Source organism: Callithrix jacchus, chromosome 2 (genome assembly GCF_049354715.1).
Source record: "Callithrix jacchus isolate 240 chromosome 2, calJac240_pri, whole genome shotgun sequence".
Taxonomy (NCBI): Eukaryota; Metazoa; Chordata; class Mammalia; order Primates; family Cebidae; genus Callithrix; species Callithrix jacchus.
Genome location: NC_133503.1, coordinates 133,136,863 through 133,156,749, shown reverse-complemented (window position 1 = coordinate 133,156,749; position 19,887 = coordinate 133,136,863).

Sequence of the window (19,887 nt, the reverse complement as noted above, 5' to 3'; positions counted from 1 at the left end):
GTTTGTGCTCTTAGTTATTTCCAAGAGAAAGGTGGCATTGCAGCAAGCCATTAAAGCCACGTACCACATCAAAGCTAAAAAGCTGTCACATAAAAGCACCACCTGTAGCCACTCCTTTGAAAGAAAAGTCCTTGGCAAACAATGGCCAGAGTGAGCCAGTTTAATCAGGCAGGAGTCAAGACCACTGAGACATAAATTAAGCATTCATCCTTGAGTAGCAGCCAAGCAGCCAAGCAGCCAAAGCCCCCATAATCCCAATTAATCCCATTTTGTGCAGTTGCCCTTGGGCCAAGGGCAGAGGGGAAGGGAATCTGCACACGCTGGTTCTGCATCAGCTCTTTACCTTTACAGGGGGTGGGTCTATAATAAAGGAGAGCACCTATGCAAGTGTTCCCATTCTGATGTCTCTGGAGCAACTGCAGCCCTCCCTCCCCTGCCTGGCTTCTGTGATCTGTCAGCAAGAACTTACTTCAAGGGCATCCTACATTTTTGGAGAGTTAGGTGCTTGGGCTCCTTTGGAGACAGACATGATTCTGTTTCATATTCCTTTGTTTGTACAACTGAACCGACTTCTCATCGCCCACTCCTGCAGTCACACAGAATGAACGAATGCTCTAAAATCTCTCTGGAAATCATTTTTGCCACAGATCCTCTGCTCTGGCAGAAAAGTTACCTAGCTTCCCAGGGATAGCAAATTTCCTTCCAGAGAGCAGCTATTCTGTCTGCAGACAGAGTCAGCCTAGTGAGGCTGCTGCTTACCTCTCTCACTCCTTATGGGAAGGACATGGCAGTCTGAGCTCTTAAAACTCACCCTCCCGTTGGCTGCAGAGTCACTGTGCTCAGGCCCTCGGGTCCCCTTCTCACTTTATCAGAAGCCTTGACGATACCAGCTGAATGCAGAGGGTTCTGTGGTGGAGACTGCTGGATGACTGGTCACTTCTGGCCACCAGAAATCTTCCCTTCTTTGGCCACACTAGGAGGCCCTGTCTTGTAGTTGGAGGGAAGGTGACATGAAACTAGGTTTTCCCGGTGGAATGTGAGCACAAGTGATATGTACCTCCTCTTGCTTGGGCTCATAAAATCCTCCTGGACATACTCATCCACACTCTTTCTCCCTTTCTGTCTGAGATGGAAAGGCCTCCCCTCCTCTGCCTTTCTTCAAGTATTCTCCTGGAAGACAGATTTTAAAGGTGGCAGTGTCACCATCAGCCTGAGTCCCAGGGTGACTATCTCAAGCAGAGCCCTGCTTCCCAGCCACATCTCTGCTTGTCTACATGATTTATCTTTTCTTCTCTCTCTCTTTTTTTTTTTTTGAGACAGAATTTCACTCTGTTGCCCAGGCTGGAGTGCAATGGTGTGATCTCGGCTCACTGCAACCTCTGCCTCCCAGGTGCAAGTGATTCTCCTGCCTCAGCCTTCTGAGTAGCTGGGATTACGGGTGTACACCACCATGCCTGGCTAATTTTTACATTTTTAGTAGAGACAGGGTTTCACCATATTGGTCAGGCTGGTTTCGAACTCCTGACCTCGTGATCTACCCACCTTGGCCTCCCAAAGCCCTGGGATTACAGGCATGAGCCACCGCACCTGGCCCTACATTATTTTTCACCTCTGCTATAATAAGTGGTGAGCAGGAAATAAAATTCCATTGTGCTGAACAACTATATGCTTGGGTCTGTTTATTACTTCAGGCTGACCTCCCCTAACCATACAGGCTCAAAACACGTCAGCCTCCTGATGCTCTGTAGGCTCTACCCCCAGACCTCCAATCTCTGGCCACAGGTCAGGAGGGGAGGAAGAGAGGCCAAGGTGGCCATAGCTTCTGAGCCCAACTCCAATTTTTCCACTCTGAGCTTTAGAAGCTCCCTGATGACAAGGGACTCTATTCTAGTAAGTCTCTGTCCACAGTGACCCTTCCTGGGTGTGAGTGCTTTGGTTCTTGGTGGGCTGGCTCTAAGGGTTCTTCTCCATTCAGAGGACAGGCCTTTTTGGCAGTAGGCTCTGCTGAGTCATGCATAACTCAGGCCTATGAGTAAGCCCACTCAGGGTGATGGAGAGAAGTACTGACTTTTTGCAGGAATCGGGGTAAGAAGAAATCTGCATGCCTCTCACTCACGTCTGGGAAGATGGAAAAGCATTGAAACTTTTCACTCCAAATCAAATTTAGGAGAATGAGGGTCTGTGGGCTCTTGTTTTCACTGCAATGGGTCCTTGTCACTTGAACTTTGTTTTCTGAGGAGTGTCAAAGTTAATTTCCAGACTTCAGTTGTTTAAATAAAGTTGATAAAAAGAAATAAAAATTGGCCAGGCATGGTGGCTCATGCCTGTAATCCCAGCACTTTGGGAGGCCAAGGCAGATGGATCACCTGAGGTCAGGAATTCAAGACCAGCCTGGCCAATATGATGAAACCCTGTCTCTATGAAAAATACAAAAATTAGTCAGGTGTGGTGGCACATGCCTGTAATCCCAGCTACTCAGGAGGCTGAGGCCGGGGAATCACTTGAGTCTGTGAGGCGGAGGTTGCAGTGAGCCGAGATTGTGCCACTGTACTCTAGCCTTGTGAGAGAGCAAAACTCCATCTCAAAAAAATAAAATAAAAATAAAAATTATGTCTCCTATTATATTTATCTTTGAAGATGCTAGGCATTATGTTTTTAAAAGAAAATACAATAGATAATAATATTAACAGTCTCATGACCAATATACTGGTATCACAAGATTAGATTTAGGGAATAATTGGCATTGAGAACAGCACACATAGGACATTGTACACTTTGATCAATGTTAATTTCAAATAAAAACCACCGTATTTCAAATAGATAGGGCTGTTTTCTTTGAGAGACAAAAATATATACTATGATTTGAAAGAATCAGACTCCTTAAGAGGCAATGTAGAGAGGATATAGGTAAGATAAAAATTGTTATTTAAGAAGAAGATGTTTTACTCAAACTCATTGATGCTCAATTTATGTTTTTTCAAACTCTGCAGTTGTTGATTAGAAGTTACGAAGCAAGGAGAGAGGCAGTCTGCTCCGACAGAAAAGTCAGCTCCCCCTAGATATGTAACCCAGCTAAAACTGAGTTTCTTCTGGGTCTCTCACAACATTGCTGTGGAAATGTAAGTTTGGCAGTTTCTAAAAAAATTGGATACTTACCATATTACTCAACAATTATAATTGAGCATTTATCCCAAATAAATCAAAACTGACATCTATACGACAACCTGTATATAGCTGCTTTACTTGTAATAGCCAAAATCTGGAAACAGCCAAAGTGTCCTGTAATAGGTGAATGATTAAATAGACTGTGGTATACCCTTAACATGGGATACTACTCAGTAATAGTAATAATAAAAAAAGAACCAACTATTGATACATAACACAACTTGGATGAATCTCAAGGACATTATATTGAGTGAAAAGTCAATCTCGAAAGTCACTGTTGTACCAATTTGCTATATAAATACTGTATGCATTTAACAGTCTCAAATGACAAAATTGTACAGATTAAGAATAGACTAGTCATTCTAAGGGTTAGGGATGTTGGGGTGGGGTAAACTTGCAGAAAAAAATGAGTTTCTAATTTCCACTTCACATGGCACAGGTAATTTTAAAACTAAGCTCTTAACTATTTCTAACTCTGCATTTTCATATGTGTTAAATATCTTTGAAAAAGAGTAACCAGCTGGGCACAGTGGCTCACGCCTATAATCCTAGCACTTTGAGAGGCTGAGGTGGGTGGATCACCTGAGCTCAGCAGTTTGAGACCAGCCTGGGCAAAACTTTGCCTCCACAAAAACTGCACAAATTACCTGGGCATGGTGGCCCACGCCTATGGTCCCAGCTACTCAGGAGGCTGAGGTGGGAGGATCACTTGAGTGCAGGAGGCGGAAGTTGCAGTGAGCAGAGATCATGCCACTGCACTCCAACCTGGGCAACAGAGTGAGACCCTGTCTCAAAAAAAAAGTAACCAATGTCATTTTCAGAATAATAGTAATGCAAAACATCTTTTTCCATGTGAGGGAGTAATCAAATGATCTCTTTTGTTTGGGGAATTCAAAAGTGAGGCAGACACTCCCAAGGATAAATAAGACAATCTGTTGGACAGTGGGAGAGAAATAGTAAATGTCTGTTTCTATTTATTGTATATCCTATGTATTTAAAATATCTCAGAGTAGGATGGGTGCTGTGGCTCAGGCCCGTAATCTCAGCACTTTGGGAGACCAAGGTAGGTGGATCACCTGAGATCAGGAATTTGAGACCAGCCTGATCAACATGGTGAAACCCCATCTCTATTAAGAACAGAAAAAATTAGCTAGGCATGGTGGTGGGCACCTATAGTCCCAGCTACTTGAAGGCTAAGGCAGGAGAATTGCTTGAACCCAGGAGACAAAGATTGCAGTGAGCTGAGATGGTGCCACTGCATTCTAGGCTGGACAGCAGAGTGAAACTCCGTCTCAACTATATATATATATATATATATATATATACACACATATATACATACATACATATATACATATCTATGTGAATATATGTATATATCTCAGATTATATTTTATGATATACATTATTCATTAGTTTCATGGTACCAGGATATCATTGACATGTGTGAATATGGGGATACAAGCTCAAAAATGCTTTCCTGATGGGTGTACCTAATGTCAGCCCAGAGCAGGGGATCTGGCTCAAGCATCTCATTTTTTGATGTGTATGGTCAGAATTTGACAGCTGAAGCCTTTTGAAACATTCTCTGGTATAATATGGATTGTTCTTTTTTAACTGGGGGGAAACTATACATGTAAGTTACAAATGGGCAACAATGTGTTTGGAAAATGTAAGAAAATTGGGTCTATATTCTTTATCTCCAACTCACCCCCAGAGAACCTCCAAGTGGAAGAGAAACAGCTGTTGTTTCTGACATCTAAATAGTCAACTGTCTCTCACTAATTTATTTACAGATAAGAAAGCATCACTTCTCTCATTAGAAAATTCAAGATTTGGCTGGGTGCAGTGGCTCCTGCCTGTAATCCTAGCACTTTGGGAGGCCAAAGCAGATAGTTCACCTGAGGTCAGGAGTTTGAGACCAGCCTGGCCAACATGGTGAAACCCTGTCTCTACTAAAAATACAAAATTAGCTGGGTGTGGTGGCAGGCACCTGTAATCCCAGCTACTTGGGAGGCTGAGGCAGGATAATCACTTGAACCCAGGAGGTGAAGATTGCTGTAAGCTGAGTTCACGCCATTGTACTCCAGCCTGGTGACAAGAGTGAAATTCTATCTCAAAAAAAAAAAAAAAGAGAGAGAGAGAAAGAAAGAAAAAAGAAAAAAAAATTTAAGATTTTTTTCTTTAAATATCCATATTATTATTATTATTATTATTTAGAGCAAGATGAAATTGCCTTTGAATATCTTATGGCCAATTGCTATGGCTGTTGCTTTAACTCTAAAGGAGAGAATATTCCCTGCGAAGATGTCAGGAAAGCCCTGCCTGTTGGTCCTCTGTTTGCCCTCAACTGTTGGTATATGTGTCTGGGAGTCCTGCCTTTGGTCTTCTTTTCTTCTCACCCAGCATGCATTTCCTGGGTAATCTCATCAACTTTTATAGTTGTAACCACTTCGCCACTGTAAAAGGTAAGGCTCTATCTCCAGATAGATCATGCTCCTGCACACTCCTCAAATGCAACTGCCCACAGAGCATGTTCCATCAGTGCGGCCCCAACAAGCAAGCACACCTCCACAATCAGATTGAGCTCAGTATCTGGCAGGCCTCCTCATTTCAAACCTACTCCTTTTTCTATAGTCCTTATCCTTGTCTGTAATTTACATGTTCACTCTAGCCAGAATTATGGTGGTTATCTGAGATTTTTTTTCCTTTCTCTTGCATTTTACCTTGTGAGGTTTTACTTTTTTATTATCCCTAAATTCCTCTATGCATTAGACCTACATATATCAACATGAATGAATCTCAAAAACATAATACAAAGAAAGCAAATTGCAAAAGGATACATGGAATGATATGTAAAATTCTAAATATACAGAAGAGTAGTATATTTGGTTTATGGTTACATACACACAACTAAAACTAAAAATCATGTATGGAAGCCAAGTGCAGTGGTTCATGCCTATATTCCCAGCACTTTGGGAGGCTGAGGTAGGAGAATCACTTGAGATCAGGAGTTCAAGACCAGCCTGGCCAACACAGTGAAACCTAGTCTCTACTAAAAATACAAAACTTAGCCAGGTGTGGTGGCATGAGTCTATAATCCCAGCTACATGGGAGGCTGAGACAGGAGAATCACTTGAACCCAGGAGGTGGAGATTGCAGTGAGCTGAGGTTGTGCCACTGCACTCCGGCCTGGGTGAGAGAGCAAGACTCCATCTCAAAGAAAATAATAATAAAATAAAAAATAAAAATCAAGCATGGAAATACACTTGACCTCAGGACAGTGATGGCCTCTAAGGAGGAAGGAGAGGAGTAAGAACTGGGGATAAGGCTACATCCCTTTTTAAAAAGTGGAAACTTGTTGACACGTTAATTCTTGGTTATAGTCACATGGGTGTTAGTTATACTATTATGTGAATTTTCCTATATGTTCTAAATATTTCAGATTTAAAACTATTTTAAGGGGAAAAAAATCTTAGTTCCTCCCCTTACCTCCCTATCCCTAGGCTAAAGGGCCTTGTTCAGTTTCCTGATAATTCTTCCTGGATTACTAATAGTCACACAGTTTTCCCAGCCTCCATTTTTGTTTCTTTTTAGCCTATCCATCATATTCTGACAAAATACACATAATAAAACAAAAACTGGAGCATGTTATACACATTTGTGGCCCTTTAATGAGTCTATATTCGTTAGCCAAATCCATAAAAATGCTGCAGAACAAAAGACCACAAAAATATCAAGTGCATGCAACAATAGGCACTGATTTGGCCTATGAGTCTGAGTGGTCAGCTGAACTGACCTAGACTGAGCTTGGCGGGGATGAGTTGGCTCTGGCCCACCGTGCTGTCATCCTGCTAGCCTGGGCATGCTTTTCTGGCAGTGATGGCTCACATTCAAGTAGGGAAATGGAAATACACAAGGCCTCTTAAGACCTAGGCTTGGAGCAGGTACACCAACACCTATACCTCATTGTATTGGCCAAAGCTAGCCACAGGCCAGTTGGGCACGGTGGCTCACACCTGTAATCCTGGAATTTTGGGAGACCGAGGTGGGTGGATCACTTGAGGCCAAGAGTTCGAGACCAGCCTAGACAAGATGGCAAAATCCCATCTCTAAAAAAATACAAAAATCAGCCAGGCATGGTGGTGTACGCTTGTAGTCCAGCTACTCTGGAGGACAATGTGGGAGGATTGCTTGAGCCCAGGAGGCGGAGATTGCAATGAGCCATGATCACACCACTGCTCTCCAGCCTGGGTAACAGAGTGAGACCCTCTCTCAAAAAAAAAAAAAAAAAAAGTTGATCACAGGCCCAAATTCCCAAAGTCAAGAAGTAGAGAAACATATTCCACTTCTTTAGTGGTAAAAACTGCGGTCACATGGCAAAGGGTATGGATGCACAGAGGAGTGAAGAATTGGGGCCGATAGCACAATATTCCGTAGACCCTAGCATTTAAGGACAAATGTCCTTTCCCCCAGGCCTAACACAGTATTCTGTGCTGGCATCCGGAGCCACCTGTCCACCCTCATTTCTGTTGCTGTGTCCTTCATTCCCTATGCTCACACCATTCTGAACTGTCTGCATGTCCCTGCATGTGTTCTGCTGTTTTTGTCCCTCTGCCTGTGTATATATTATTCCCTCTGTCTTCACCAGGCAAACACCCACTTATTCTTCATGCCCTTGACTCAGATTTTCTTGACCAACCCTTTCCCACATGGATTAATTTTCAGCTTCCATCTTCATCCCAGCAGAATTGAGCACACCTCGTCTGTCTTTGTCTTCATTGTTTCTTGAATACACAATATGGAAACTCAGTGCCACTCTTCCTAGACTATGAATTCTTCCAGGGCAGAAAATATATTTTATCATATTGGTATCTTTGGTGCTTAGTACTTTATTGAGTCTTAATAAATGTTTGTCAAATTAAATGCAACCTTTTGGCTATTGATTAAACTTCCCTAGTTCCCAGAAACTAAGAAACATATGCTACAAAGAGAAGAGGGTAACTAGTCTAGTTTCCATGACAAGTTAAATGCTGGTTGTAAATTTTTTTTTTTTTTTTTTTGAAACAGGGTTTTGCTCTAACACCCAGGCTGGAGTGCAGTGGTGCAATCTCAGCTCACTGCAACTTCCACCTCCTGGGTTCTCCTGCCTCAGCCTCCTGAGTAGCCGAGACCACAGGCATGTGCCACCATGCCTGGCTAAATTTTGTACTTCAGTAGAGACAGGGTTTTGCTCTGTTGGCCAGGCTGGTCTCAAACTCCTGACTTCAAGTGATCCGCTCACCTCCGCCTTCCAAATTGCTGGGATTATAGGCATGAGTCACCACATCTGGCCCTCTGGTTGTAAATTAATACATTAATGTTTCGGTAAAATATTTATTTAGCTTAGAATCTGATCATTTTCATTTGAGCTAGTATGGGGGTCCAAACATTGAATCATGGAGCCACCAATAATATGCCACATATTGGCCAGGCATGGTAGCTCACACCTGTAATCCTAGCACTTTAGGAGGCTGAGGCAGGTGAATCACCTGAGGTCAGGAATTCCAGACCAGCCTGGCCAACATGGCGAAACCCTGTCTCTACTAAAAATACGAAAGTTAGCCAGGCATGGTGGCAGGCGCCTATAACCCCAGCTACTTGGGAGGCTGAGGTGGGAGAATCACTTGAACGCACGGGGCAGAGGATGCAGTGAGTGGCGATCACTTCACTCCAGCCTGGACAAAAGAGAGAAACTTCATCTCAAAAAAAAAAAAAAAGATGCCATATATCCTTGGAAGGTGTGGCTTAGGAGCTGACTGATCTTACTTGTTACATGACTAGGCAGTGCTCTATGAGAATAAAGGAGACTAAGGTATATTTGCCTTATGAAACTGCACATCAGCAGGGTGTGCTAAGGAAATCAGAGGGCAAATCCCTGACCACTGTGCTCATAACTAAAGTCACCTACCCTCAATTCTTGGAAGAGGCCCTAGAGTCAGACTCTGACTGAGGCCTTTATTATCTACTATTGCAGGAGAACAAAGGCAGAGACTGAATACACGATAGTCACACTCTGAGGGGATGTGCACCAAAACCTTCTTTAAGGCATCACTGGGTTTTGTATGCAAGGGCAGCCCCCAGGCAGAAACACTATTGCTACACCACTCAGATTCATAAACAACCCGAAGACTGAGTCAGTTAGGGACAAAAGTGAGCAGAGAACATACATCTAGAAACAATGGAATCACTGTTGTTTGTTTGCTTGTTTATCTGGAGGAGAAAATGCAAATCAAAGAACAACAAAACAACTCTTTAATCAACCAAGCAGCATAAATGTCACCTCCAAGGCTTTATATATTGAAGTGAGAGCAAATTCCAGCATTAGCAAATGCTTTACTACTACTGGGAGAGAGGACTAGCTGCTTCATCTGTTCCTTCCATTTCTAATTTTCTTAAATTCAGGAAAATGTGGAAGATGACTTTATGCCAATATTACATGCTACAAAGCAGTTCATTTGGGTGGTTCTGGCAGAGAGGTTGTTCGTGAATGTTGTTAATGTACACTAGAAGACATCTGATGTGAAGTTCATAATTGAAATGTTATGAGCAGTTTAGCATATGGATCCTTCACATCCACTTAATTGCCAGTTTAGTAATAATTTTATGTAATGAGGCATTATTAATAATACGTGAAATACTAAATTGACGTAATGCCCTAAAAACGTAATATGACATTTGCCACTGAAAATGCATTATGATTCCAGGTGTCTTTACTATGATTTCAAAAACATATGTGATATTACATAAAATATTAAATCAGTCTTTAAAACAGCTTGGTTATGATGTATTTCAAGTTCATTCTCCAAATTATAGTCCATTTTTGACAGAAAGTACAAAACTTTGCTTGCACTTGTGGACTCGCATTTCTGCTCGAAGCTCTAGTGCCATTTGATGTTTGCCATCCTGTTCTTCCAGGGCCGAGGGGGCATCTGATATGACAGAGAGGGAAGCCAGACAGGGAAAAGTCTGATGTATTCATGATCAAGCATGAAGGAAACATGGGGAATCAAAAGCCAAATGCTTGCTATTGACAGACTCCTCAAAATTTCATCAAACAGGGATTGTTTTTTTGCATCTTAATACAGTTCTTAAAACCTTATGATTGGAGCCCTGATTATCATTTGCAAGGCCTGAGGGAAGAGTGCAATTGGAGGCCCATACACCATATGTTTACCTATTTGAAAGTTACAAGTGAAACTAACAAACTAGTAAATAAAATAGGATCTTTCTACCTCGACACATGTTCCATAATGACAAAATAGAAAAATATGTAAAAAGCCTTGCTTTTTATATGACTTAAAGTTATATCAAATATCAAAGACAACCGAATGACTGTCTTTGATTATTGTGCATGTTGGAGTGTTCTGTTATTGGGCTGGTAAAATTTGAATAAGTAACAAAATAAAAACATATACAATTCATTTAAAATTAAAATTTTGCCAATAAAATTTCTTTTTTTAATTTCAGCAAAATTATTAAAGATGCCATAATAAACATTTTAACATAATTTGTATTCTATTAATGGCAGTGACCTAAATGAATAAAAATAGAACGTAGATAGTATAGAAAGTCTAATATTTTTCTAACAAATTAAATATTAAGATATTATTTTTAATATATATTTTCTAAAAATTATTTTTCTTCTAAAATAATTATTTGTTAAACTTAAAAGGCAGATGAAAATTATAATTAGTAAATATTAAAATGTTTAGTCTATTTACTTAAGAAATGCTGAAAAATTGGTGGGATTTTTCTTTTTCTTTTCCTTTATTTTTTTGAGACAGGATCTTGTGCTGTCATCTACGCCCAAGTGCAGCGGTAAAATCATGGCTTACTGGAGCCTGACTACCTGGGCTCAAGCGATCCTCCACCTCAGTCTTGAGCAGCTGAGAATACAGGTATGTACCACCATGCCCAGCTAATTTTTTTTTTTGTAGAGAAGGGATTCCACTATATGGCCGGCCTCAAACTCCTAGATTCAAGTGATCCTCCTACCTTTGCCTCCTTTGCCTGTGCTAAGATTACAGACATGAGCCACGATATGCAACCACAAAACTTCAATATTTTGAAATTTTGATTAAATTGTTCTGAGTATTTTATAAAGATAAAACTATTTGCAGTTACAGAGTTCAACCTCCATTTGGCTGACAATTTAAAAAACAGGCATCACGCTTCCACATATATGTCTAGACAAATATCTATATATATGTATGTGCTTGTATATATGTATAAAAGAATAATATAAACTTTTTAATACTGTAAAACATTCTAAGCTACCATGTGTAGCTATTAGAACTACGGCAGTACCTTGTGAACCAGGGCTTGGAACTCAACTGGAACATGAAGAGAAGTAAGAAAGTGGGTGCTTAGTACTACTGGAAACAATCCTTCATAAGAGTCTAGTGCATTCATGCTGACAGGAAGGATTTGACAAGTTAATTAATTTGTCTTTTCTCTTACCTAAGCGCTTCAGCCACTTAAGTTCCTCTGCACTCAGAAGCAGAGTCCATCTCTAAATGTAGCAGTGGCACCACCCACAAGTTTTCTCAGCATTGGGATGCAGTCACCTTTTGTTCTGAGGACATAGGGCAAACTATAGAAAAATGTGTCTTGGCTGGGCACAGTGGCTCACGCCTATAATCCTAGCAATTTGGAAGCCCAAGAAGAGTGGATCATTTGAACCCATGAGTTCAAGAACAGGCTGGGCAACGTGACAAAACCCCATCTCTACAAATTTACAAAAAAATATTGCTAGGCATGGTGTTGTGTGCCTGTGATCTCAACACTTTGGGAAGCTATGGTGGGAGGATCATTTGAGCCCAGGAAGTTGAGGCTGCAGTGAGCCGAGACGGCACCACTGCACTCCAGCCTGGGTGAAAGAGCCAAACTCTGTCTCAGAAAAAGAAAAGTGTGTCCTGGGGCCAAAAAGGTGTAAGTCACATGAGCTGATGTTTAGGGGTTTGGGTGCCCTATGTCAGCACTGAGCACCAGATCCTAAGTGTTCCTTAAATTAGTGTATTTGTTCACACACATGTGTGTGTGACTATAGGGCCTTCTGAAGTACAGGCCCCAGAACAAGGCCATCCGTTGCCTGGCGGTAAGTGCAGCACAGCACGTGATGCCCACGCACAGAAGGAGTTTAATAAATGTTGCTTTCACACCAACTAATGACACTGCCTCATAGAATCTGAAATTGTCCCCTACATACCTTCCTGTTTGAGCCAGACTATATATAGCTCAAGCTGTCCTCCATCTATGTCTAGGGCTGGTTCGCCGGTTCACATAGAAGCTGCCATACTGTTAAAGTATTGAAGTACCTCCACATTTGTTAAACGGTAGTTGTCCCAAACTCCAAGAGTGTCTCCCACCTCCATGTACCTGCTCCTTCCTTCCCTGAAACACCTTCCCAACAATTCCACACAGAATCTCTCCAGTACCCTGCTTCAGTGTCTGAGTTGAGTTCAATATTCTTTATATCACCTTTGTACGTGTCTTATAGCAAGGCAGACAAGTACAGGTGAAAGAGAAAATGGATTAACACTGTTTGCACTTGTATCAAATAAATATATTTTAAAAGCATGATTACTTGATAGTATATTTCTGGATGCACCAACTTATCTGGATAATAGGAGAAGAGATGCCCTTTCATTATAAGGCTGGCTGTTGAAATCTGATTCCAAGTCAGCTAGGAGAGCTATTTCCAAACTGATAGATGTTCGGTGGCTTTTGTCAGGTGAGTTAGTGGCCTTTATCCAGTTCCAAAGACCCAGATGTCTAAATCACTAAAATCACTATTCTAAGCTGATATGTGATCTGATTAAGGTTCTTCTTGAGCTTTTTGGCTCAGAATTCATAACTAAATAGGAGTGGAAACTGAGACAGTCTATAACATATTCTGATTCTAAGGTAAAACTGAGTGCCTAAATGTGCTCAGCACTAACTCATTTTGCAGAAAAACCTAAAATTTAATCTTCATAAATGTTATTTTGGCACCTTTCAAAAAGTCAGCAACAAAACAATTGGTTATTAAATGCAGCTGAAATCATTTGTTTTAATTTCCAAACCCCAAATCAGTCTGACTGCTCCTAACCCCAGGTTGAGGGCGGCCTAGGATTTCTTCTAGAGCTTGGCCCAGTGTCCATAGTTAATGGATTCACACTTTATGTATTTTGACAATGTGGATGTTCAAAGGCAGATCCAGGTTTGGCGGGTCTTTACACTCATATAATTTACAAGTCCCTCCTTTAGATAAAGAATACAAAATCATAAATTTAAAATTGTTGGGGCGCCAACAGCTGCAGCTTACTGCAGAGTCAGCTCTGGTAGCCTCGCGGTAAGCCCACCTGTGTCTAGTTGGCTCTTCCCTGTGTGGTAGACACCAATGACTATGGAGCTATAATCTATTCTGCTTCTTGTAGGGTTTTTTTTGTTTTGTTTTGTTTTTATTTTTATTTTTTGCTGCTGCCTACCTTAAGGGAAATGCAAGTCAGGCAAAAATCTAGGTTTATGTAGTAAGAGAAAATGGATTTTCTATCATTTAAAAGTGATCTGCCTAATGAGCCACTTCTGCATCAAGTCTTGATAAAATGTAATCTGTGTGGCCACATGAAAAAGGGGTAGAATTTGGGCTATTTTCTTCAGACTTAAAATGGGAATAGCTGGGACTCATATCTGACAAACTCTTTCGAATCAACAATGCGGTGAAAACCCCTGTGTATTTTGGGATGGTAAGGAACGGGCAACAGGCAGATTTTTGTGCAGTGAATGCTTTCCCTCTCTTATTGCACCAGGCAAAGCAGAAGCTGGGGGTGGGAACTGACATTATCATGGCCTCTCTCAGAAATTTTAGGTGAGATGTTGCTTCTGAAGGTTTATTTCTAATTGGTCTTAAAGAATATATTATCATTTCAACCTATCTTCTTTGTAGGTTTATGGGAGATGATGGTTTTGAGAGTCAAGTGTGACATTATAAATAATAAATATTTGATCTCAGCCCTTGGTTCCTGGCAGAGAGCTCCTAAAGCCTTGCTTTTTCCTAAGTAACATGGATATTAGGAACATTTTTAGTTCTAATATTTGGTCTTTGACATTTTGGTCTTTGAACTCTCATATCCCTTGGAATTTCCTGGGTGACAGAGTGCCTTCTGTTGAATGAGATAACTCTTGGAGGGCTCCTGGAAAGCTTCAGGATGGAGACTGGTCACTAGAAAAGCCAAACCATGATTAGAGGCTTGAAACTTACAGCTGCATTTCCCATCCTCAGAGAAGGGGAGAGAGGCTAGAGACTGAGTTAGTAACCTATCATGCCTATGTGATGAAGCCTCCGTTAAAATCCCTAAGGGGTGGCGTTTGGAGCTTCCAGGTTGGTGAGGGTATCCACATGCCAGGAGGGTGGCATAACTCAACTTCACAGGGACAGACACTCCTGTGGTTGAGATTTCTCCAGACCTCATCCTATGTTCCTCTTCATCTGGCTATTTGTTTGTATCCTTTCTTACATCTGTTAGAAGAAACCAGTAAATGTAAGTGTTTCTCTGAGTTCCATGAGCTGTTATAGCAAATTATCAAACCTGAGGAGGGGGTCATGGGACCCTCTAATTTGTAGCCAAGTTGGACAGCAGTATGAGCAACCCACTGCTTTTGATTGACCCCTGAAGTGGGGGCAGTCTAGTGGGACTGAGCCCTCTACTTGTGGAGTCCCCACTAATTCCAGGTAGTATCAGAAATGAATTGTCAGACACCCAGTTAATAGAGAATTGGAGAATTGGTTGGTGTAGAAAATCCCAAGCTGTTGCTGTCTGATTGTATTGTGAAGTACATTTTTGGCCAGAAATGCAGACATGTGATAAATTTTGCCCAATGGAATGTGGGCAGAAGCCATGCATATCACTTTAGGCCTTGATCATAACAATTCTCCCTTCCCTCTCTTTTCTTTGTATGTCAGCCCAACATGAAGATCAAGTGGAGCCACTAGCTGCAAGAAGCCTGGGTCTCTGAAAGACCCTGTGGAGCAGAGTCTCCTTGTTTACCCTTATTGAGCTGACGTGAACTAGAAAGACAAACACACAACAACAAAACCCATATATGTGTTACACCACTAAGATTTTAGGGCCATTTATTAGAGCAGTTTACTCACCTTGATTAATAAATCTTATAATCTTTATATGAAAATAATACTATTATAATTATTTTCTCAATTTATACATACAAATAAAAGTAAAGCATAAGAGATGTGCTGATTATTCCAGGAAAAGTCTAGAACATGCCTGTTCCCTAATGACTTTAACAGATGTCAACATTTAGTTCTACAGTCTTGTAAATATCAGACTTCATTTTTGGTGGATAAATGTCATAAAAACGTATGGCTACTATTTATTTCATTTGTTTCCTTCTCCTGAAATCCATTTTTGAAAACCTTTCAGTTTTCAGAAAGTTATTCACTGACCAAATGGTCACAACAATGTGTCAGAATACAAGGAGGAGTCCTCCTTAACAAGGAAAAAAAATAACTGCATATGGAGTTTTTCATTCTTCTAATTTTTAAAATCTAATCTCACCTTTTGTTACAGTAAGAACAAATGTGGGCCGGGCGCGGTGGCTCACGCCTGTAATCCCAGCACTTTGGGAGGCCGAGGCGGGTGGATCCGAGGTCAAGAGATCGAGACCATCCTGGTCAACATGGTGAAACCCCGTCTCTACTAAAAATACAAAAAATTAGCTGAGCATGGTGGCGCACGCCTGTAATCCCAGCTACTCAGGAGGCTAAGGCAGGAGAATTGCCTGAACCCAGGAGGCGGAGGTTGCAGTGAGCCGAGATTGCGCCATTGCACTCCAGCCTGAGTAACAAGAGCGAAACTCCATCTCAAAAAAAAAAAGAATAAATGCTTGTGCCATTGGTACATGCTCACAAGAAATGCTTTTCTGATTGTTAAACACTAATTCTTGCATTTATGCAATACTACAATGGATATTCTATTTTTAAAATATATGCTCAGTATATTCAAATAAATTCTCACTTGCATAATTTGCTCTTGAAAATGACTTATTCCATCGCAAAGTGTCTTTAGTCACCCCAATCCTGTATTATCTCTGTGACCAAATTAAGAACGTTTGGCTCATAAGCATAACCTCCAGTTATTTTTCTCTTAGATTCTTTCAATAGACTGTTCAGAGATTAGTTTTCCCCACACAGAGTCATTGAACTCAGTCATCTCAAAATAGCTAAAACAAAGCAATATGGATCAGCTCCAGGTTCAATGGTCACACTGTAGGAACACAATTCATTTGTTAATTAAATGCACACTAGCTACACCACTGTCTCCTGCAAGCTTCAAATTTCTGTTTGTGGGAACTGTTGGTTTGTCTAAGGAATGGAAATAAAACACACCTCCCTCTGCTCTTGCTAAACATTCTTCCTTGGAGCTTTTCTCCCATGCTCACTTTTTAAATGTTTGTTTGTAGATTAATCTAGTGAAATTTTTCTGAATGTTAACCCCTCCACTTGTTTCCCAAAAAAGGAAAAACATAAATCAATAACTTCATTTGATAGTAACACCAGTCTGGTGATAGTGACCACCAACTACCGCTTTATGGTTCTACCCAGAAACTGCAGAAATCAATCTACTTTGAACACAAACTTGTAGACAGATTTTGTCCTGAATATGGCTCAAGTCTGTGTGATAGTGAGCTCTTCAAAGTCAGGGACTCCATCTATTTAGTTTTTTTATGTATGCCAGCACCCAGTACAGTGCCTACAACACAAATATGTCTCAAAAAAATATTTTGTTGAAAGAGGGAAGTATCAAGAGATAAGGCTGGAAAACATACGTCATGTAAAAAAACTTGGACTTCATCCTGGAAAAATCAGTAATTTTTTTTTTTTTAAGATGGAGTCTCACTCTTTTGCCCTGGATGGAGTACAAAGGCATGGTCTCAGCCCACTGCAACCTTCACCTCCCAGGTTCAAGTGATTCTCCTGCCTCAGCGTCCCAAGTAACTGAGATTATATGCGCCCACCACCATGTCCAGCTCATTTTTTTATTTTTAGTAGAGATAGGTTTCACCATGTTGGCCAGGCTGGTCTCGAACTCCTGACCTTGTGATTCGCCCTCCTCGGCCTCCCAAAGTGTTGGGATTACAGATGTGAGCCACCCTGCCCAGGTGAAATCAGTAATTTTAGGGAGGTACATGAGCAAATTTTCATCTCTAGAAAGCTCCTTCTGGCAACATCTACTAGATGCAGTGGATCCTAAACTATCTGGGAGAGGGGACGCTGCCTGTTTTTTTTTTTTTTTTTTTTTTTTGAGACGGAGTCTTACTCTATCACCAGGCTGGAGTGCAGTGGTGCAATCTCGGCTCACTGCAACCTCCGCCTCCTGGATTCAAGCAATTCTTCCGCCTCAGCATTCCGAGTAGCTGGGACCACAGGCACATACCACCATGCTCGGCTATTTTTTGTATTTTTAGTAGAGATGGGGTTTCACCATGTTGGCCAGGATGGTCTGGATCTCTTGACCTCATGATCCTTCCACCTCGGCCTCCCAAAGTGCTGGGATTACAGGCGTGAGCCACCGCGCCCGGCCCTGCCTGTCTTATTCATGGTGGTATCCTCAGTACCGAACATAGTGCCTGGGACGTCGGAACTACTGAAGATATATCTACTGGATGAATAAAGAGAGTCCATGAAGCTAATCTCCAAATCTTCCAGAGAGGTAGAGAAGATTCCGGGGCCTCATGGAGAAGTGCGACCTCCTCAAGGTTTGCCCTGTGGTTTGATTTCTGCGCTAGTAGCAGGTCCTTGACCCATCTGAATAAAAAATTCATTAGAGCAGAGGGAGACAGCGCCTTGACCTGGAGAAATCTGTTTAGTTCCACTTACACGTATCTTTTGGAGCTAAACTAGTACTGATTCATTCCCTAAGATATAGAGAAGGATAAGCCATCCTTTTTGAGAACATTTTCCCAATGGACATTTGCAAGATACCCGGATGTCCTCTTCAGTTCATTCCCAAAGTAACTGCTCCCAAGGAAGGGTACCAACCATACCACCAGCAGCGAATTTTATGGTTGATAAACGTGTTTCAGTCTTTAGCTCCCAGATAATGTGTTTCCATGGGTCAACTGGGCAGCCTCAGGAGTGCCGACCTTTTAAATGTGGGCATCACAATCTGATGTGTGAGACGGTTTAGTGCCTCTGGTGTCCACATAGCTTAGTAAGTCCTGCTTCTCACAAAGCCATCTCCCCTGCTAACCCTGACTGTTCCCAAACATAAATGAGAAAATTAAACATTTACCTTGATGAGAAAATAGTTCTCTCTCATTGACACCTCCTCATACCCTCACCAATGTGATTTAGTTATAGTTTTTAGTAGCTGTTTTTACATTTTTAATTATTTTGCAGTGTTAAAATATGTAATAATGGATAACTGTGCAATACATTAAATACTTATGGGTATGTTGTGCCTTCTGTTATAATATAAAATCCATCTATTCTGGTTGATGGGTTTTAACCTCACACAGAATACTTTAAACTCCATTTGGACTTGTGCCTACAATCACCTTAGCAAAGTCTCTTAAGTAACTGCGCACAGCCTAATTAGTATGCATTATCAATTAACAAACTTAATAGCCGGCAGATTGATTAGATCCTCTGTTGCAGGGGCAGAGCTGAAGCGAAACAGAATGAAAAATCATTGCACGCATACACTGCAGCTTTGTTATTTTCTCCGATCCCCTCCTCCTCCTTCACATTCCTTTAATTAATGCATGCATATGGTTCTGCATATCTGGTGAACCCGAGTTTTCCTAACTCTTTCATAAAGCTCTTTTTGAAACAGAGGGTATCCATGCCTCCCATTTCTTTGGGGGCTTCTGTATAGATCATTTTCACCCCTCTTCTTGCCCTTTGCATAGCACTGAATTTTAAAGGGCTACTTCTCCCAGCCTGATTATCCTCGAGGTGGTGGAAATGGGAGAGGAATACAAAGATGAGTGGGAAGCGTGTGCTCTTTAACACAGAGGACCGCTAGGGAGTCACATCGGTGGGGCTTTGACAACCGTAAAGCACTTCTGGCAATGATTTCCAAAAAGAATGGTACAAATGGACTGTCCCGTTACATCTTGTCTATTTTTGATGGACTGGAAACAATATGAATAAATGAAGGAAAATTCACATTTCCTGAAAGCAGAGATCAAGCTAAAAGGAATTGCCAACTGCTCTGTTCATAAAATGCTGGCATTATAAGAATTTTACACCTTCTATAAACATTCAACACAGAACTCTAAAAAGACTTCCAAAGGCATTTCTAACACCATAAATTGCCACCTTGCAGTACTAGTTTGAGTTTTATTTTTCTATTTTAAACTAAATAATGGTTTGTGCCAGTTTTTTAATTTATTAGCTGTTCTCAGATATCGTATCTTTTTGTTTCTATGTGGTAAGAGTTATAATTAGGTACAGAGGAATAAGCACAGAGAAGCTTTAATTTCTAGTTTTGAGGATGCCCAAATGCTTGTGTTTTATTGACTGTTCCCTCCAAACTCATATCAGGGATAACCCCAGGAACCAGAGGTCAAGTCCAGTTTTTCCTGATGGTTGTTGGAAAGAAAGAAGGCCCTGCCTGCCTCTCCGACCGCAGCTCCTGCAAGCTCCCCATTGTCCCTGTCACTCCAGCCATGCTG